Below are 22067 nucleotides of genomic sequence, written 5' to 3' on the forward strand. Positions count from 1 at the left end.
CAAAATATATGCAAAGACAGACTCTGCTTACAATACAAAACAATCCTAAAAGCCATTGGTAAGAAATGCAATGATAATAGGTGCACTTGAAGGTGACTAACCTAGATATTTCCAAGATACTGCATAAAAAGATCATTTCATTTGGTAAACTGAAGCAATTTGCAAACAGCCTGTTCAGATAATTATTGTCAAGTAACATAACAATCCACACAATAACAGATGACTGCCACTTCAGTATCATATTCAAGACTAAAGTCTGTATCTATTTTACATAAACCTAGGTGCAAGACTTATGAGTCCACTAAAAATAATTTAAACGCACTATGACAATGCTCACCAATATTTCAACCATAAAATATGACTAATTTCACAACGCAAAACATGGGGACATTCTATATTCACCATGCGTGTTTGCTATACCTTTTCAGAGGGTTACATAAAGGAATATACTGAACTGTACTGTGCTTACACATTGACTAATCATTCAACTGTTCAACTTTCTCAAGTGTTGATCCTGTTAGCATTCATTCCTCACAAATTTCTCACAAAAAAAGGATTATCATAAGCTCTTAAGAGTTGGACTTTATGTGAAATCTTGAGAGCTTAGAAATATTCTATTGTTTCTAGAAATTGTCAAAATAAATGTTACAGGATCAGTACCTGAAAGCATTGGAGAGCTGAATGAATCAGTTAACATGTTTGTAGAATTTTACCATTGAATCTGTACCCATATCTCCATTCTCAACCCATCTCATCTGATTGCCATACAGAACTGAACTCTGCTTACATGTTAACTATCATTCAACTGTTCAATATACTAAATGCCAAGCCTGTGACATTCACTCCTCACACATTTCTGACAACAAAAGGGTTATCATAAGCTCTTAGGACAAGCTCTTACAACATCTTAAGAGATTACAATAATACTCTTGTTACCAGAAATTGTCAGAAGAAATATAACAAGACCGCTACCTAAGAACATTGGACAGTTGAATGCATTAGTTAACATGTTTGAAGAATTCTATCTTCAAATCTAGATCCATCTCATGTGATTCCCGTATGTGGTATAAATTGTCTTGAAGGTACCTGCATCATTCGACAGCTATTCAGCACAATCGTTAAAAAAAAACATCACAACTGCAAAATATGAATGGTGCATCCAAATTGGCATTCACACGTCTAAGGCCTTTTTGGCATATCTGGTGTGGGTGTAAAAGGTTTCCATTAAATCTCGTAAGCCTTTTTAACTATTATAAATAAACCACTAGAGTAAAACAAACAAATCAGTTATAAGAACTGAAAAGAAAGCTTGAAAAAAGATTAACATTTTCTAAAAGGCAAACACTAGAACACACTTAAAAATACTTTTCCTATAATACTTCTTCCACCTGGGATCATATTTGAAGGGCATAGGGAGATGCATGTTTGGGGTGATGCAAGGGGGGGCGTGTGGGAGTACCCTCAAATTTTAGGGAAAATTAGGGGGCGCAAAGGGATATGGGGGTTATATAATTTTTTTAATATATATATTTTCAATAATGAAAGCATAAATACATTGATCTGTACATGTTTGAATTAAATAATGAAATGCACTGATCCATACTCATCATTCATACTAATACATACATCATTCATTCATACACCACGAGGTTCAATAATGAACTAGATTGATCCATATTCAACATTCTAGAATCTAAATTGATTTAAAAATTAAATTCATCATTCATCATTCATCATTCTAGATTCTAAATTGATTTAAAATTTAAATTCATGATTCTAGAATCTAATTAGTACTAAGCAAAATAGACTATAGTAGATACTTAAGACTGAAGATTGGAATAGTAAATTGATATAACTCAAACTCAAAAAAAGTAAAGAGTGAGAGTCAATGAATCAGTCTAAGGTCATCCATATCTAAAGTCAAGACTCGAAAGTTAAAACTGACAATTAAAAATGGTCGTATTTCAATATGAAGTCATACTATATTTTTAACCCTTCTATGTTGGCAAGTTAAAACTAATGTTCCACCAAGACTCCGGGATAGGGAGACGCATGTTTGGGGTGATGCATGGGGGGGGGGGCGTGTGGGAGTACCCTCAAATTTTAGGGAAAATTGGGGGGGCAGGGGGATATGGGGGTTATATAATTTTTTTAATATATATATTTTCAATAATGAAAGCATTGATCCGTACATGTTTGAATTAAATAATGAAATACACTGATCCATACTCATCACTCATACTAATACATACATCATTCATTCATACACCACGAGATTCAATAATGAACTAGATTGATCCATATTCAACATTCTAGAATCTAAATTGATTTAAAAATTAAATTCATCATTCATCATTCTAGATTCTAAATTGATTTAAAATTTAAATTCATGATTCTAGAATCTAATTAGTACTAAGCAAAATAGACTGTAGTAGATACTTAAGCCTGAAGATTGGAATAGTTAATTGATATAACTCAAACTCAAAAAAAGTAAAGAATGAGAGTCAAAGAATCAGTCTAAGGTCATCCATATCTAAATTCAAGACTTGAAAGTTAAAACTGACAAGTAAAAATGGCCAATGAGCATTGAAGGAGTGCCATGGAGGAGGAGGTGCAACAGTTAACTGGTAAGTCAAATAGTTATGCGCAGTAAGTTGAGTAGACATAGGCTTGGTAACTCGAATGAGTGAGTTAGAGAGTGCAAATTAGTTTAGGTTTTGATATTTGTTATGTGTTGTTCTTTTTAGTTTTAATTTTATTTATGGTTTTTTTATAATTTTTTTTAATTTCTATATTACAACAGTTACTAGAAAAAAAATTAAGCAGAACACGGCCCTCGTCAAAAGGGGTGTTTTGGGCTTGGTGCTCTTGATTAAATGCTAGTTCCAAACCCTTATATATAATAGAGCCCAATGGAAACATCGCAATCCCCTCATTCCTGAAATCCTAAAAATTGTTATGTCTGGTGGATTTTGAGTGGAATCTAAAATTAACTTTCTCCATATGAAATAAAATGAGGTCAGAACCACTCTCAAACATCCTAAGTCAATTAATAGGGCCCTAGGGTTGAATGTTAAGCTTTCCCACTCATAAACTATTGTTTCAAGCAAAATTAAGGGGGAGCACCTAGCCCTTTTTTGGGGAGCTGCCCACAAGCACCCCTTTTGGGGAAACACATCCCCACACTAGGGAAACGTTTCCCCCTGCGTCTCCCCGTGTCTCCCTAAAAGGGGGTGTGGAGAAACGTTTCCCTGAGCATCTTCCCATCCTAGGTGTGTGGGAAGCATGGGTGCGTGCACCCCACCATAGGGGACACATCCTCATGGAACACTGGTTAAAATAAACTATTGCTTTCTTTCAAAAGCAAAAAATGGATCAAAATTTTAACTATTTCGTATTTTATGTTTAGCACAATTGCAAGTCGTGTGGTAGTACTAAAATAGGATAGATAAACAACAGTGTCTTTTATAATCACTATAGAGTCGAATTCCTATCAATCTTATGTGGAAATGATGTAGCTTAAAGTATCTAAATGCAGTACCAAAGTAAAATTGATACCAATAACCAAACAAGGCAGTGACTGCACAAACAATGTTTGTTGTAGCATCAAACTATAGAACTATATTATCTAAAAATTTTCCTGGTAGCACTCTCATTTCCGTAAAAAGTTTTTTAATTCCAATGAACAAAGACTTGCCTAACTCAATAAAGAAATTATGTTCCTTTGACATCAAGGATTTAGAAAAGAATTTAAAAAGAACCAATCATAGTAGAAGGATCATTACACGATCTAAATACTAAAAAATAATCACCATAAAAGAACACTTAACATTAAAAGTTAAAACTAAAGACTAGAGTATCTAAAGAACAGAACCTAATTATTGACAAAAACTAGACATTAAATGAAGGATCATTGGATCTATGACCGAGTGTCGATAAGAATACATAATCAACTTCTGCATTCCCCTCATGACCCATCTCGATATGGACTTAAGGAGACCAGAACCAATCTTAATAGATTAATTACAGGATGTAACTGCACAAGCCTAGTACTCTATGAGTCTATTCCCCATCTGCTTATACTAGATATAAACAACACGTTTGTAGAAAGTTAGAAAATTACAATCAGGTTGAACTCAATACAGATTCATACAGATTCAATTGGACCTACAACTCATTCCAGCCACAAAGCTGGAAAGAGCATAATAAAAATAAAAGCAAACATTGAATCTTATCACTGTTGTGGATTTTGTCCTTAGAATGACATGAGACATTCCAAATACGATGCCCAATCTGATACGTTGGCTCTTCTAGCATGGATGCAAAGAGAAAGCAATTACAGTACTTGATCAGTTTTTTATAATATAAGACTATATTTTGCTAAGAAAACAAAGGTATAGAAAAAAGCCCACATGCGTTACATATCGAATACCATTGCTTCGGGAAAGCCCTAAAAGCCAAGTGTGTGTGGAGACTAATATCAAAAGAGGACCTCTGAAATCAGATTCGCATTCAGAGATATATTGAGCCCAATTCCGCAGAAGACCGGATTGGAAACCCAAACAAGTCAATCAATAATGCATCCATATTATTGAGTACTGACTATAACATTCCCTTTAATAGAAAAAATGCTTGCATGGAAGGTTCGTAATGATGCTAAGGCGAATATCAATGTAGACCCATGGATAAGCAGTGGAGCTGAGTACAAGCTGCCAGAAGCAGTGATAAACTCTCTTCAATCTAGACCAGGCAGCTGGACCAGGAAACTTCTCCATTTGGCAGCAGGAGTGGAATAGCGCTGAACAGAGAGACGACTCAATGGCCAAGAAAATATTCAATCGAAAGGATTTATAAACAAATCAAAAGTGTTCCATGCCTATATAAAACAATGTTTTAAAACTCCGACTCCGACTCCGACTCGGCCGAGGATCGACTCCGACTCCGACTCCGAAACGGTAATGACTCGGCCGACTCGATTTCAATGACTCGGTCATTGTAAAAAATACATTAAATATTTATTTTTTTATAAAAAAACATAATTTTAAAGATTTTAAACATAATTTTAGAGATTTTCGTTCATGTTTCGAAACACACAGCATTATAATATAGATGGAAGACAACATATGATCAAAGTAGGCTCATGAACCAATCCATTATATCAAAATGGTACCCAATGACAATACATAGTCAACTGTCATACATGATCAAAGACTCAAAACAAAAAATACATAACCAAGGAGGCTAGAAATGGCCTCTACAACAAAAGTAAACTGTGACCAGGCTCCAATACTAGTACTACAGCTACTGGCTAGTAGCTACTGCCAAAGGAGCCAAGATCATGTCGATCAATCTCTGGATCATCATCAGAGTCAGACAGGGGGTCCATGGCTCCTACTCATCATCATCATCTCCCACTGCAGTTGTAGAAGTGGTACCACTAGCAGGCTGTGCAACTGCAGCAGATGCAAGCTGAGATAGAGTAGATATGCGGTTGCGCTTCTGTCGTGGCTGAGCAGAGGAAGCACCTACAACTGGAGTCCTTGCTGGCTGTGAGACTGAGGATGGTGGATTGGGATCTGCATTCAACTGAACAACATGTTCAAGTTCAATTGATGTCTCGATATCTAAATCTAAATCAAGATCCTCATCAAGATCAAACTCTGCTGGACGACTCTCCACTACCCAATCTGATGTTGGATCAATGTCTTCCAACACAATGGGATCTGAATCAGGTCTTTTGTTCAGCAAATGGTTTCGTCTGAGCCGGAGGTTGTATTGGACATAAACTAGATCATTTAACCATTTTTGATCCAAACGGTTTCTCTTCTTTGTGTTACTTGGGAGCAGGAGCGAAAATGGGAGCGGGAGCGACATTTTCAGAAGCTCCTGGTTTGGGAGCGAATCCCAGAGGAGTTCGACAACCAATGTCACTAACATCAAGGTACATAGAGGGATTGGTGCTCTTGATTAAATAAGAGTTCCATACCCTAATACATGACAAAATTCAATGGAAACATTGCAATCCTCCAATCCTGAAATCCTGAAAAACTGATAAGTCTGCTGGATTTTGAATGAAATCTAAAATTCTACTTTCTCCATATGAAATCCAATGAGGCCGAAACCACTCTCAAACATCCTGAGTCATTTCATGGTAATGTTAAAAATTTAAGTAAAAGGATGAAAATGAAGATTAAGGAGAATGTCACTTTTACTTTAAGAATTTAACATTACCATGAAATTTGAATAGCATATCAATAGTAGAGAGCATTTGAGTGTGTTAAATAGGGTTTGGGAGGGGGAATGGGCCCCAAATGACATTTAGCAAATTCATATAACACCTTGGAGTCCAAACCAATCAGAAATCACCTTAAAAATCCATTAAAAAAATATTAAATTGTTGTTTAACGTGTTCTGGGCCGGCTTTTTGTGACTCGGCCGAGTCATAACAGAAACGGCCGAGTTGGCCGAGTCATGGCTGACTCGGCCAAACGTACCGTTTCAAAGGCCGAGTCATGGCTGAGGGTATCGGCTCGGATCAACTCGGCCATTTCGGTATCGAAACGGCCGTTTTTTAAAACAGAGATATAAAAGACTCTAATGATGAACATGCCTGGTCTAAAATCCAGCCTTGGGGATTTACACTCCAAACTTACGATAAGAATCGTTTACCCTGGACAGACCAGAATGCACACTCTCATGGTGGAAGCACATCTGGATAAGAACCTTTCAAAAGTTCAATATTTACATGCAGTTGGCAATCTTAAATAGAGCACCCACATAGGAAGTTCTTAAGAGAAGAAATCTATCAAGTCCAAGCAAATGTATCATGTGTAAAAGAGTTGAAAAGAACATAGACCACTTACGATATTTTGTCCTTACTAAAGGGAATCTAGATGGTTTGACAAGGATAAAGGACTGTGGACAAGGAGGTTATGCTGAAGAGTGCTCTAAAAAGAGGTAGCAAAACTCAGTCCTCAAAGGCCTTCCTCTAATAGTATCATGGGGAATCTAGAAAGATAGAAATTTTGAAATCTTTTAAGACAGGTATATAACTCTTTCAATGTGCCTTCCAAGGTCAGTCAATCTTCTCAAACTTCAAAGCTTTTTCATCAACCCCAACACAGAAAAGGTTGATTCATGTTCCTATAGACAAATCTGGAACATGGGAATTACTTTGATAGACCTAGTCAAGGTACCCCCCAAAAATGGGAAGCCATAGGTGTTCTATATCTCAATAACTCTCACTGTATCAGATTTAAAATAGATTTAGGTGAGGATCAAATAACTACACCAAGCTTATTTCACTAACAATACTCTTAAAACTAGCAGCCCACAGTGGCATTTAAAAAAATACCAGTGTTTGGTGGCTCATTGTTGTTAGACAATGTACCCCAGATCATCTTCTACTAGGTTGGAGCACACATGGCAGATCTGAGCACCTTACAGCAGCATTACACAAATCCATGCAGCATTAAATTCCAAACAGCATAATCATCTGTTGGTGAGAATGCAGCAATAAATAGACAGTAGGAGAACATCACAAATTTTAGTATTCCAGCAATAAGGGCACACGCATGCATGTATGCACCAGCCATAAATAGAATAAGATAATTTTTCATTAGACTTCAGGTTAAAGATAAAGTGCTAAAGTTAGATGAGTCAGTTCTGCTTTATTTTTCACAGTCTTTCTGAATTCATTTTTTATCAGTTATGTTATCACTGACAAAATTTCAATGCCAAATGTCTTACATTTTTTTGATGGTAAAGCACATAAATCCTTTTTAGCAGTTTCGCAGCGCAACATCTTTTAGGTGATTTCGTAGCGCGCTGCGAAACCCCTATAGCAGCCTATTTCAGCAGAAAAAACTCTGTTTTCTGCGTTTACTAGTAAATTTCCAGACGGTATTTTGAGCAGCTGAAAACTTAATTTTGAAAACTGAAAGAGGCTTTTATTCCTAACATACCAAACTACAAAAACCTCTTTCAGTTTCTTCAATTCCATTCTGAGGTGGGAGAAATTTATGGTTAAACTTGCGCTACGAAACTGCAGAAAGTCAAGCTTTGTCTACTGGTTTTAGCAGTGTTTTTCAAAATCAGTTTCTGGTCACATGAAAGGCTATTTTGGAATTCTGAAGGAGGTTTATCTTCATCGACTCTTCTACTACAATAACCTATCTCAATTTCTTCATAAGTGTTTTCAGTTGGGAGATACTAAGCTTTCATTGAGACCCTACTTTCAGAAAATGGATTTTTTCCTGTTTGCCACGTGTTTTTCAAGGACAGTTTCTGGACAGCTGGAGAAATGTTTTAAAAAACCAGGAGAGGTTTTTGTTCTGGACAACATGGGCTACAAAAACCTCCTTCAGTTTCGTAAAATGTGTCATGGATGAAGAGATAAAGGCTCTGCAATTTGCAAGGATCTAAACCTAAAAACAGGGAAACATGTTCCCTAATTTCTAGGGTTTGTCATCAGCAGTTTGGTAACCACGTGGGAGGCTTCATCAAATTCGACTTCATGAAGTTGCAGCTGTCAAAGAATGCTTTAAATGCCTAGATAAGGTTGTTGTAATCATAATAAGGAGTTACACTCCTAGTTGTATTAGGTCACTAGCACTCCTAGTTAACAGCTAGTTTTAATTAATGGTTTGTTTTATGGTTAGAATAGGTGTCACTGATGGCAAATTCGAATTCTCTTGATGAGGGATGATGGAATCCTAATTGTAAATGCTTTATATAGAGCAAGAGGTCGAATTAGCAAGGGGTTGGAGACTTTTTGGCTCAATTGCTGCTCTATGTGTAGACTGTGTATATTTTTAACCTAATGCAGAATTTCTACTTAGACAACTCAAGATTCATGAAGAGTTCTTGTATGTTCTTGTTTTGATGGCATCTTCCAATACTTACATTGCAGTGAGGTTTACTTATGATACTCAGAATTCATCAATGATGCTCTGACTTCCTTCATAGATAAACTAACTGTGTTTCACTGTTTTATATTTGCATTTCTGCACTTGAACTCTATAATGCCTTGACTTCCATGCTAGGTAGAATGTTTTGGCTTCACTACTCAGGATTCAAAGAGGGTTTTTAATGTCCTATTGTCTCATGGCTTTCCTCTTTCACTTACTTGCAGTGGTATGAATACATGTTACTTAGAATTCATCAATGATGCTCTAACTTCCTTCATGTATTTATAAACTGTGTTTCCTTGCATTGTATCTTTGTTTTGTTGAGGTATAAAAACTCTCTATGCCCTGACTTCATGTTAAGCTGATCTTGCTGTGGTACTGAACATACTTTGACTCCATAGCCCAATGGTAGCCAACCTTCATCTTTCAACCTATAAACATATACAATCACAAACCATAGAGTTAGCCATCTATCTTATTCTTTAATCAAAATCTTTAACCCTTTGAGAGAGCCCTCTCAGGCTGAGGAGGCTAAGCCTCAGCCAAAAGTTTGGTTTGAAATAGTTACTCAAAGTCTTCCTGATCAGCAGCCTATCAGGGGCATGATTTTGTGATAACAAGTTAGATAGAGCGCAGATCCAGAGATCTAAGCAATATATCTATTTTTATAAACCCTAGGTGTCACTTATAAGAGAGTGAGAGTATGGATCTTTAATAGGGTTAGTTTCAGTTCTTACACAAAATCCTTTCTAGCAGATTTTTATTCAGCAGTATTGGAATAGCAGTAACAGGGGTTTTCGACATTGATCTATGTGTTCCAATGTATTCTGTTGGGTCCCTATAATACTAGTGATTACCCCATTACTATTGTAGTTATACCCCTTATTTATATTGATGTACCCATGTAGTTCCCATATTGTTACTATTGTGCCACATAGAAGCCCACTGTTGTTATTGTTGTGCCCTACAATATTATTGTTATGTAGGCTTTGATTGTATTGGGACCACTTAGACTCCTATATATAGAAAGGAGGTATTTTCATTTGTATCATCCAAGAATTGTTCATTTATGTAATGTAAAGGAGGTTGCCCCCTCGAAGAGGCTGAATTCTAAGGCGTGGATCTCTCTTTTCTATCTTTTTGTGAGCTGGTTTCATAACATTTGGTATCAGAGGTTTGGATTCTAGGGTTTCGCTGCTCCAAACAGGTCATCGTGGCATGTTCGCTATAACTTTTTTTCTGTAACGTTTCAGACGTCGCAAAAAAAACCCATTTGAGAAGAATTGGCGCGGAACCTTGGGTCCAAATTTTAGAGCTTTTCGCGCGATATTTTCGGAGATATGATCTAAGGAAGTTGGCCTTGTTGCAGACTCCCGAATTACATTCAAAACAGGTGACCTGGGGAAAATCGTCATAACTCTCTCTCTGAGGATCGGATTGAAATTTCGTAAAAAGGTACAGAAAGAGGACGGACTGTAGTTTCTTGTATGTGTGTTTTAGATTCAAAGGTTGAAACAGTGGCTCGTGGCACGTCGTGCAAGTTCGCTCTACTGAACCAGTCTATAAGCAAGTCACTGTGGGAGATTTCACATAACTCTTCCTTGGAGAATCCAATTTGGCTCAGACTTGTGGCATTGGAAAGAGGACACAAAAGGCTACTGTAGGTAGCAATTTCAGAACTGGATGATTTGAAATTACAGAGACACATCAGATTCAATATCGGGCTTCTATAAAGTGAAAAAAAGGTGTGTAGTTTTTTTTTTAAATTTTTGTGTAAGCTTGGTTTAACGGAATTCAAAGGGCATAGTAAAGAATTATTATCGGTAACTGATGCCCCGAGGAAAGAAAATGCAAACACCTAGTAAGGAACCTGAAAGCTCTAGCATGACTCATGAAGAAGAAGAAGAAATGCTACGTGATATATCAAAATTACAAGAACAAGTGCAACAAATGTCACGCTCACAAAAGCTAACAGAAGCTAAGATAAGTGGCGTGGAATCTAAGATAAAGGGCATGGAAGCTAAGATGGATGATTCAAAGACAGATTTGAAGAGAGACATGGCAGATTTGAAGATAGATTTGAAGACAGATTTGAAGAGAGACATGGCAGATTTGAAGATAGATTTGAAGACAGATATGGAAGAATTGAAGAAGTTGCTACAAGAAAGTGTCACTAATGGTGAAAAGGTAGTAAATGAAACTCATGATGAGAACAAAAGAAATGTTAATCATGATACCATAGACGCTAATGTTGGATCGAAGACTCATCATGTTCCAAAAATCGATATGAGGAAGTTTGATGGCAAGGATCCCGCCACATGGATATTACAGATGGAGCAATTCTTCGATCTCAATAATGTGCAAAACACACAAAAGGTACGTATGGCAACTTTATATTTTGAACCAAATCAGTTTGTATGGTATCAATGGCTTTGTTCTCGTAAACAATTTATCACTTTGGCAATTTTTACGGAAGAATTGATAGCACATTATGAGGATACAAAAAGCAACACTTTTTTTAGCCAATTGATGAGTCTCAAACAAAAGGGTTCAATAATGGAGCACATTGAGGAGTTCCAAAAATTGAACATAAGGATAAAAGATATTCCAGAGGAGCATAGGATTGATGTGTTCATAGGGTCTTTAAAGGATAATATCCAACATGATGTGCGCCTTTGGGAACCTGATTCATTAGAGAAGGCATTCAGGTTAGCAAGAAAAATGGAAAGCAAAATTATGGCAACTAGGAAGCATACCATTCACAACTATAAAGATGGAAGTGTTGTTGCCCATAGTCTTCCACAACCTACAAGGTTGACACCACAACAATTGGAAGAAAAAAGAGCAAAAGGGCTTTGTTACAATTGTGATAGCAAATACAAAAAAGGTCATAAGTGTGCTGAGAAGAAATTATTCTACATAGATTGTGAAGAGGAAGAAGAAAAGGAGCAAGAAAGGTCAAAAGAAGAGGATATATTCCAGGAACAAAGCCTATATGAAGAACAAATAAATCCGACCATATCTTGTAATGCATTGGCGGGAATTACCACTCCTCAAACCATCAAGATAGAAGGACAAATCAAGAAGAAAAAGGTGATAGTGTTGATTGATTCAGGAAGCACCCACAATTTTATTCATTGTAGGGTAGCAAAAGAATTGAATTGCTTCCTATATCCAGCACCAGAGTGTCAAGTGATGATTGAAAATGGAGGAACAATAAATTGCTCTGGAAAGTGCCATAATATCAAGCTATCCATGGGAGAATATGTATTGACTAGCCCAATGCTTTCCATTCCAATGGGAGGTGCTGATGTTGTACTAGGAGTCCAATGGCTACAATCCTTGGGTACAATAGCTTTTAATTTTCAAGAACTTTTCATGAAATTTTCTGTGGAAGGAAAGGAAGTTGAATTAAGGGGTATTGCAGGGAAACCAGGAAAGATAATCAGCTCTAATGGTATGACAAAGCTTCTAAAAAAGGAGCAAAGGGGTGTAATTGCACAATTATGTTCGCTAGATGTTTCCACATTAGAATCATCTATTTCTCCAGATCTCCAAAAAGTCCTGGACAATCATTCCAAGGTATTTGAGACTCCCAAAGGTCTCCCACCTATGCGTGATCATGATCATGCTATTCATCTGATTCCAGGAAGTGTTCCTCCAAACATCAGGCCGTACAGATATCCCTATGTCCAAAAAAGTGAAATTGAACGTATGGTTGCAGAAATGCTAGAGGCTGGTATAATTCAACCGAGTCAAAGTTCTTTCTCTGCTCCAGTAGTATTGGTGCACAAGAAGGATGGATCATGGCGCATGTGTCCGGATTATAGGGAGCTCAACAAGCTCACTATTAAAGATAAGTTCCCCATTCCTGTCATTGATGAATTACTGGATGAATTGCATGGATCAATTTACTTCACCAAGTTGGATCTTCGTTCAGGATATCATCAAATCAGAATGAAGATTGAAGACATTCCGAAAACGACATTTAGAACTCATGAGGGTCATTATGAATTTTTGGTCATGCCTTTTGGCCTTACCAATGCACCTTCAACATTTCAAGGTTTGATGAATTCAATTTTCAAACCATTCCTTAGAAAATTTGTGTTAGTATTTTTTGATGATATACTTATCTACAGCAAGTCTTGGAAGGATCATGTTGAACATGTTGACAGGGTGCTACAACTATTGGAAGAGAAACAATTATATGCCAAAAGATCCAAATGTTTCTTTGGAGTCCAGGAGGTGGAATATTTGGGTCATATTGTATCTCATGAAGGAGTTAAGGTAGACCCTAGCAAAATTAAAGCCATTAAGGAATGGAAAATCCCCACATCCATAAAGCATTTGCGCGGATTTCTTGGGTTGACAGGGTATTATCGCAAGTTTGTTAAGAATTATGGGAGAATAGCAGCACCTCTAACGACATTATTGAAGAAAGATGCATTTTCATGGACTCCGGAAGCAACAAAGGCCTTTGAACATCTTAAAGAGGCAATGTGCCAAGCACCGGTCTTAGCTACACCGGACTTCACAAAAACCTTTATTGTGGAATGTGATGCTTCAGGAAATGGAATTGGTGCTGTTCTAATGCAAGATGAAAGACCCATTGCTTTTGAAAGTCGTCCAATCAAGGGAAAGTTTTTAAGAAAAGCTATTTATGAGAAGGAAATGTTGGCAATACTCCATGCACTTAAGAAATGGCGACCCTACCTAATGGGAAGACACTTCAAGGTAAAAACAGATCATGATAGCCTTAAATACTTTTTAGAACAAAGATTATCCTCTGAAGAGCAACAAAAGTGGGTCACAAAGATGTTGGGTTATGACTTTGAAATCATCTACAAAAAAGGGAAGCAAAATGTGGTGGCAGATGCACTCTCAAGGAAGGATGAGGATGTGGAAGCATTGTTGTGCGCTATTTCTATCATCCAACCAGATTGGATAAATGAAGCAAGGGAGGAATGGAAGAATGACGAAGAAGTGTGGGCACTTATTCGAAAGCTACAACAAGATTCCAGTACGTCTGATACATTTAGCTGGAAAAATGATTCGTTATGGTACAAAGATCGCTTATACCTCTGTAAGAATTCCCAGCTAAAACAAAAGATTCTTATGGAATTGCACACTTCTCCCTTAGGAGGGCACTCAGGATTTTTAAAAACTTACCACAGGGTTAAGAAGGAATTTTTTTGGGATGGCCTTAAATCAGATATTCAAAAGTTTGTGGCAGAATGTTTGGTTTGCCAGCAAAATAAAGTTGAAACAATTAAGACACCGGGTCTATTACAACCTTTACCATTCCAAGCCAACGTTGGGAGGAGGTTTCAATGGATTTTATCACAGGTTTACCAAAGTCTGAGGGAAAGAGTGTCATCATGGTGGTAGTTGACAGACTTACCAAGTATGCACACTTTTGTGCATTATCACATCCATTTAAAGCCAGTACAGTTTCTACTGCATTTATGGAAACAATTCAAAAGCTACATGGAAACCCAAAGATTATTGTAAGTGACAGAGATCCCATTTTCACTGGAAATTTTTGGACAGAATTATTTTCTTGTCTTGGTACTCAGTTAGCTCATAGCTCATCTTATCATCCTCAATCTGATGGGAAAACTGAGATAGTAAACAAATGTTTGGAAGGATACCTTCGTTGCTTTGTATCTGATAAACAGACACAATGGGTCAAATGGTTGCCTCTGGCTGAATGGTGGTATAACACTTCCTTTCATACAGCAACAAAAATGACCCCATTTATGGCACTTTATGGGTATCAACCACCATCCATCACATCATATTTAAGAGAAAATTCTAAGGTTCAGGCAGTGGAACATCACATCGAACATCAACAACAAGTCCTCCAACTCTTAAAGGATAACCTTGTGTTGGCACAGAATAGAATGAAACAACAGGCAGATCAGCATCGCAGTGAAAGAAGTTTTGATGTAGGTGATTGGGTATTCCTACGGCTACAACCATATAAGCAAATGTCCCTCAAGCAAGCTAATAAGGATAATAAATTATCACCAAAGTATTATGGTCCGTACAAGGTGTTGCAAAAGATTGGTACTATGGCATACAAATTGGAGCTTCCTGCAGCTTCTCGATTGCACCCAGTTTTCCATGTTTCATGCTTAAAGAAGGTTATAGGCGACAAGCTCCCAGTTCAAACAATATTGCCAGAAGTTGACGAAGAAGGAAAAATTATATTGGAACCGGAAGCAGTTATAGAAACAAGAACTCGACAGCTACGAAATCGATCAATTTCAGAGTACCTTATCAAGTGGAAGAACTTATCCGCTGAAGATTCCACATGGGAGGACGAGAATTTTATGTAGAAGTATCCTGAACTAATCAAGCGTTGAGGACAACACTTTTTTGAAGGAGAGGGGCATGTTGGGTCCCTATAATACTAGTGATTACCCCATTACAATTGTAGTTATACCCCTTATTTATATTGATGTACCCATGTAGTGCCCATATTGTTACTATTGTGCCACATAGAAGCCCACTGTTGTTATTGTTGTGCCCTACAATATTATTGTTATGTAGGCTTTGATTGTATTGGGACCACTTAGACTCCTATATATAGAAAGGAGGTATTTTCATTTGTATCATCCAAGAATTGTTCATTTATGTAATGTAAAGGAGGTTGCCCCCTCGAAGAGGCTGAATTCTAAGGCGTGGATCTCTCTTTTCTATCTTTTTGTGAGCTGGTTTCATAACATATTCCAACTGTGTTTCTAGATTTTAGTGAGATTCAGATTGCAGTTTTGATTAGCCTTTAAATTTAGACAGTGTTAGTTTCCATTAGAAGAAGAATCTGTTTACAATACGTTAGACAAATTCATAATGGTATCAGAGAGGTTTATTGAAACATTCTAAAAATCCTTGAATAGATAGTAGGACTGTTACCTATGAAAGGGAGCTGTCACGAGGCTCCAGGGATCGGATGCTGTGATCCATGCTTGAGAAAAGCACAGTGAAGTTTCAGGTTGTCGGGTTCTTTGTTAGGCTGCTAATCTGTTTTAACTTTCGTTTAGGCGATATTCCAATGCACTAGTATGGCTACAGTCAATCTCAAATACAAGGACAGATTGGAAGATCCCTCTTAAAATTCATCCCAGAGAAGTCTCAAGTAACCAGCCTACATCCATCTTAACTCCAGATCTACCAAGCACTTGGCAGGATCAAATTTCTTTTCACTCTAAAAGAGGTTTGCACCTCAATAGATTTGATCCCTCTCGACACTCGATAGATCTGGAGTTAAGATGGATCTAAAGTGGGAGAAATTTTTCTTACATAAGAATACCATTGGCAAAACCATGGGTTGTCAAAACCTGGAGCCCAAAAACCACCAACAATAAATTGACTATTTTACCTCAATTTTATTTTAATTATTAATTTTATTTTTTATTTTATTTCATTTCTATTTTATGCAATTTGATCAAGTCAAAATGTTTACGTAACAGGACTCGACATTACAACATCTCTTCCATACCAGGCTGGAGAAACTGGTTGTAGAGCCTCCCAAACCTGTGTAATTGGTAAATCATAAAAAGAAGATGGCCAAGGTCAAGTGAGTCATACTTGAATCTATGAAGGATCATTAGATCCCTCACGTCACCAAAAAGACCACAATAAAGTACATGTTTGATGCTCTAGTCACTCTATCGGAGTGAGAACAAGAAACAGAAGACATTGTTAAGAAATAAGCTTAATCCCTGCAAATGAGTAAAAGGATTCAGATTGCAGTTTTGATTAGCCTTTAAATTTAGACAGTGTTAGTTTCCACTAGAAGAAGAATCTGTTTACAATACGTTAGACAAATTCATAATGGTATCAGAGAGGTTTATTGAAACATTCTAAAAATCCTTGAATAGATAGTAGGACTGCTACCTATGAAAGGGAGCTGTCACGAGGCTCCAGGGATCGGATGCTGGGATCCATGCTTGAGGAAAGCACAGTGAAGTTTCAGGTTGTCGGGTTCTTTGTTAGGCTGCTAATCTGTTTTAACTTTCGTTTAGGCGATATTCCAATGCACTAGTATGGCTACAGTCAATCTCAAATACAAGGACAGATTGGAAGATCCCTCTTAAACTTCATCCCAGAGAAGTCTCAAGTAACCATCCTACATCCATCTTAACTCCAGATCTACCAAGCACTTGGCAGGATCAAATTTCTTTTCACTCTAAAAGAGGTTTGCACCTCAATAGATTTGATCCCTCTCGACACTCGATAGATCTGGAGTTAAGATGGATCTAGAGTGGGAGAAATTTTTCTTATATAAGAATACCATTGGCAAAACCATGGGTTGTCAAAACCTGGACCGCAAAAACCACCAACAATAAATTGACTATTTTACCTCAATTTTATTTTTTATTTTATTTCATTTCTATTTTATGCAATTTGACCGAGTCAAAATGTTTACGTAACAGGACTCGACATTACAACATCTCTTCCATACCAGGCTGGAGAAACTGGTTGTAGAGCCTCCCAAACCTGTGTAATTGGTAAATCATAAAAAGAAGATGGCCAGTGTCAAGTGAGTCATACTTGAATCTATGAAGGATCATTAGATCCCTCACGTCACCAAAAACACCACAATAAAGTACATGTTTGATGCTCTAGTCACTCTATCAGAGTGAGAACAAGAAACAGAAGACATTGTTAAGAAATAAGCTTAATCCCTGCAAATGAGTAAAAGGATATTGTAGTTGCATACTTAATGAAGATTATTGATCTCCATGATCAGCTTGCAGCAATTGAGAGGAGGTGAAGGGTGAAAAGTTAGTACTCAATGCATTAAATAGGTCCTGTTCTTTTTGGAAACATTTTGGCTATAACATCTAGGCCAAAAAGAAGTTAAAACTTCCCATTTTGAAGAGGCTATGGAATGACTTCAACTAGAAGGAACAGAATGTTGTCCTCATTAGTAAGACGAAGAAGGGCAACAAGAAAAGAGGAACTAAGAAGGGTTAAAAAGGGAAGAAAGAGAAGCCAGGTTCTTGTAACCAGGGAAAGAAGGACTTGAGCCACATCAAGTGCTTCGAGTGTCAAATGTTTGGGCACTTTGCTTCCAATGTCATCAAAAGAAGAGGAAGGGTAAGCAACTTGTAAAGAGTACAAAAGCATCAGCTCAAGTGGATGATCTTTCATCCAATCTCGAGATACACTTCTCAATGGTCTCATGCCTATCATCTGACATCATGTCTGATGTGGACTGGTATGTGGACAGCGGAGCCTGCAAACATACAACCTCTAACAAGAGTACCTTTAGTAGAACTTGGTGATGATGCCACATAACCAGTTGCAAGAGTGGGATCCATCAAGTGATATCCTTAAGCTTACTAAGTTATTGATGTTTTGTATGTACCTAGCTTAACTAAAAATCTCTTTCCAATTTCAATGATGATAGATCCTACATATATGGCTAACTTTGAAGATCAACAAGTCCTCATCCTAAATTGCAAGGGAATCCTATAAGAACTTTAGGGTATGATAGTGACAACATGTGTGAGCTTTAACAAAAGACACTAGGAAACTTGCACTAGTGAATGTTGCAAATCTTGAAAACCATGGTGTGGGGATTGCTAATCTTCAAGGCTGAGAAGAAAGGAGTGTGCAAAGGTTGTGCACTTGGCCAGCATGTGAAATATGTTTTCCTGGCAGTGAACATAGGTCAAGAGGGGTTTCTGACCTAATCAACTCAAATGTATGTCGGCCCATCTCTTCAACTTCCTTATCAAGTAACATTTACTATGAATATTTCATTGATGATTCTTCTAGGAAGTCCTAGACTTACTTCACAAAAACCAAGGATGAAGACTTTGAGAAGTTTCAAGAGTTTAAGGGTCTTATAGAAAATCAAATAAGTATAAAGATTAAGGTTTTAAGGTCCGACAATGGAAAGGAGTATACCCCAAAGGAGTTTGATACCTTTTGCATGAAATCAAGAATCAAGAAAACGTTGATAGTTCACTACAACCCTCAGTAGATTGGGGTTGCAAAGAGGAGGAACAGATCTATCATAAAACAGTCAAATCCTTGATTCATGATCTAGTTCTGCTCATGTGTCTCTGTGTATAAACATGTCTTATCATTGTCTATATTTTGAATAGGTATCCTCACAGAATTTTGAAGGATAAGACATCAATGGAGGAATTCAGAAGCCTCAAGTAACACATCTTTGAGTTTTTTAGTTGTCCTATCTACATTCATATTCCAGATGAGAAAGGGACCAAGTTGGAACCTTCTAGTTTGAAGGGCATTTTTGTAGGTTAGAGTGAAACCTCAAAAACTTATAAAATATACATTCCATCTCAACATAAATTAGTTGTGAGCAAAGATACCAAGTTTGAAGAAAATGCATGGTCCTCTAAGTCTCAAGAACCTCCAATAGTGACCATGGAGGCAGAAGAGCTTGGTATCCCAAAAATAGATCTGCAGAAATCAAAAAGATCATGAAAAGCAAACTTAGATCAGCAAACTTTTGGAAGTGCAAGGGGTGCCTCTTTACCTTCAAGTTCAGCTAGAAAGCCTAGATGGCTAATCTAGACATTACAAGAGGCAACAAAGTAAGTTGGTGCTCCAACTACTTCCCTTCAAGTAAGCCACCCTCCTAAAAAGTTCCCTAGTTATGTTGCATTGGTATCTTCCATTATTGAAACAAAACCTTCTAGTAACGGCAGTAAGGAAGCAAGTACTGCAAAATGCCATGATGGAGGAATACATCTCCTCCTAAAGAATGATGGGTAGGAGATAGTGCCTAGACTAGTGGAGAAGTCAGTGTTTGACTCTAGTTTGTCTTACAACAATCATGCATGGTTAAGCATGCAGCAGATAGCAGCATAGAAAACTGCAAAGCTCGGTTTGTGGCCGGACGGTTCTCGCATTAAAAAGGAGTTGACTATGAGGAGACTTTTGCTCTTGTTACTAAATATACCTCTATTAGATATACTATGTCTTTCACAACAATCTTCCATTGGATTTTATATCAAATTTATGTAAAGACAACATTTCTTAATAGGTTGATTAAGGAGTTATATGAATAAACCAACCAAGAGGCTTTTAGGTAAATAGGCTTGAGACCCATATTTACAAGTTGAAGAAGGCCCTTTATGGGTTGAAACAGGCACCATTTGCATGGCACTCCAAGATCGATGAGTAACTTGCAGATTTGGGTTTCACTAAGACAGATGCAGATTCTAATTTTTACTATTTGGTAGATCATTCTAATCTGCTCGTTTTAGTCCTATATGTAGACAATCTTACACTCATAGGAAGTTAAAAGGAATCCACAAAATGGTGGAGGGCAAAATTGGAAAGAGAATTTGTCATGACTTGAAGCACTACTTGCTGGCTGTAGGGGTGTAGCAAAGTGCAAGTGAAGTGTTCCTTGGACATAATAAGTATGTAATTGAAATTCTTAGAAGATTTCAAATGATGGATTGCAAACCCATGGCTACTCCCCTAGTATGCAATTGAAATTTTGAAGAGATTTCAAATGATGTACTGCAAACCCATGGCTACTCCCCTGTGGTAGTAAATCCGTTGTACTTTGTTGATTCTAATTCAGATTTGATGAACATCTGTGTACAGGGAATTGATAGGTTTCCTCCTGTACTTAGTTAACACAAGGCCTAACATTTGTTTTGCAGTCAACACTTTCAGTACATGGTGCAGCCTAGGCAAGTTCATCAGGTTGCCACAAAACACAAGCTCTAATACTTGGAAGGGGGCAGTGCATTTTGCACTGAGATATGTTAGTGATGCAGCTTTTTATTCAATGATAATGGAATAGCATTAACAAGGGTTCTCGACAGTGATCTACATGTTCTGTGTATGTTTTCTAACTGTGTCCGTTTATAGGCTCAAACGACATTCAGATTAGAGTTTCGATTAGCCTTTAAATTCAGACTGTGCTACTTTCCTGTAGGAGAAGAATCTGTTAAACAAGTGTTACTAAATTTCATCAGTTGTTAGTAATTAATTGGATGAATGGCAGTAGTAGAAGATGAAATCAAACGTTCTGTCCGTTTTTATTTCAGAGTGCTTTGAACATGTGTACAAAGAATTAAATGGTGAAGAAGACACCTTGAGGAAGGAAGGACTACAGTTGGCTGAGGGTTCAAGGTTATGGAGGGAAATCAAGGATTTTCATATCTTACAGGAACATATTTCTCCATCCTCGAATGGGGACTCTTATGATAGTCAATATTATGAAGATGATGCAAGAGCCTCAAAAGAAGATTTCTGAATTTTAGAGAAGATACAGGACCCTTCAATCAATATCAATGCCTTCTTCAGGCTTAGCAAAGAATGTATCTTTTCATTCTGATATTTCTCGAAGCTTCAAGCATTTACAGGATGTATCTCTTTATACTCGGATGAAATGAAAGATTAGAAAAATTGAGGGAAAATATATCAATATCAATCGATATGTAAGCCAATAAATGCACCAAAGAAACACAGATTGAAAAAATATGCCTGCTGTGAGTCTGTGAAAGCAAATATAAGCAGTACCTCTTCTGGAAAATGTGAAGCAGAAATACAAAACAAAAAAGACATCGTGATAAGAGAATATGGGATGAGAGAGACAAAATAAATCAAAGCTTAGACTCACGTCAATCCGATTGCATATGAGGATCTGAACCAGCCGCATCGGATTATCCACAAATGCACCTTTGTCCGTATACATTACGGAATCTGGGAATTCAATTTGGAGCACAATGTTAATCTTCTTCTTCTTCAAGCGGATCCAGATGCATATTAGCACCAGCACCGATCAAGTCCATCCGCCGCCTGGAAAGAAAAATAGCACAATGCAAATATTTGCAAATGCGCCTACCTGAAACGGTGGCGCGGCGTAAGAGGCCCTCCTGAAACCCCTCGTAGAAGAATATATCTGCGGACCTAAAACCCTACATCCGATATAACAACCCATTTTATGATTATAATGTTTTAAAAAGTTAAAAGACCCTGAAACCCTAGATCGTATATAAAACCAGCATTTGCACCAACCGGTGCAACGTCATAGGAGCAGTGGGGATATGGAAGTAACTAAAAGTAATATTTTAGTAAAATGTTACATATGTGTTATGATTTAATAATTTTATTATATAGGTAATAATAGAATTAATAGAGAATGGCTAT

General features: G+C 37.3%; 1 long non-coding RNA gene across 1 annotated transcript; it reads right to left on the reverse strand.

The window, feature by feature from the left end:
* Positions 1 to 117: 117 nt before the first annotated feature.
* Positions 118 to 21862, reverse strand: LOC149217033 (uncharacterized). Its single transcript, XR_016250618.1, has 2 exons — positions 21538 to 21862; positions 118 to 1086 (listed from the first exon to the last, which is right to left on the reverse strand). It is a non-coding gene; the product is annotated as an uncharacterized LOC149217033 (long non-coding RNA).
* Positions 21863 to 22067: the final 205 nt, after the last annotated feature.

The sequence above is a fragment of the Pinus tabuliformis genome, chromosome 1_1, assembly GCF_031772625.1.
Source record: "Pinus tabuliformis cultivar Carrire ecotype Pingquan chromosome 1_1, CPIR1, whole genome shotgun sequence".
NCBI lineage: Eukaryota > Viridiplantae > Streptophyta > Pinopsida > Pinales > Pinaceae > Pinus > Pinus tabuliformis.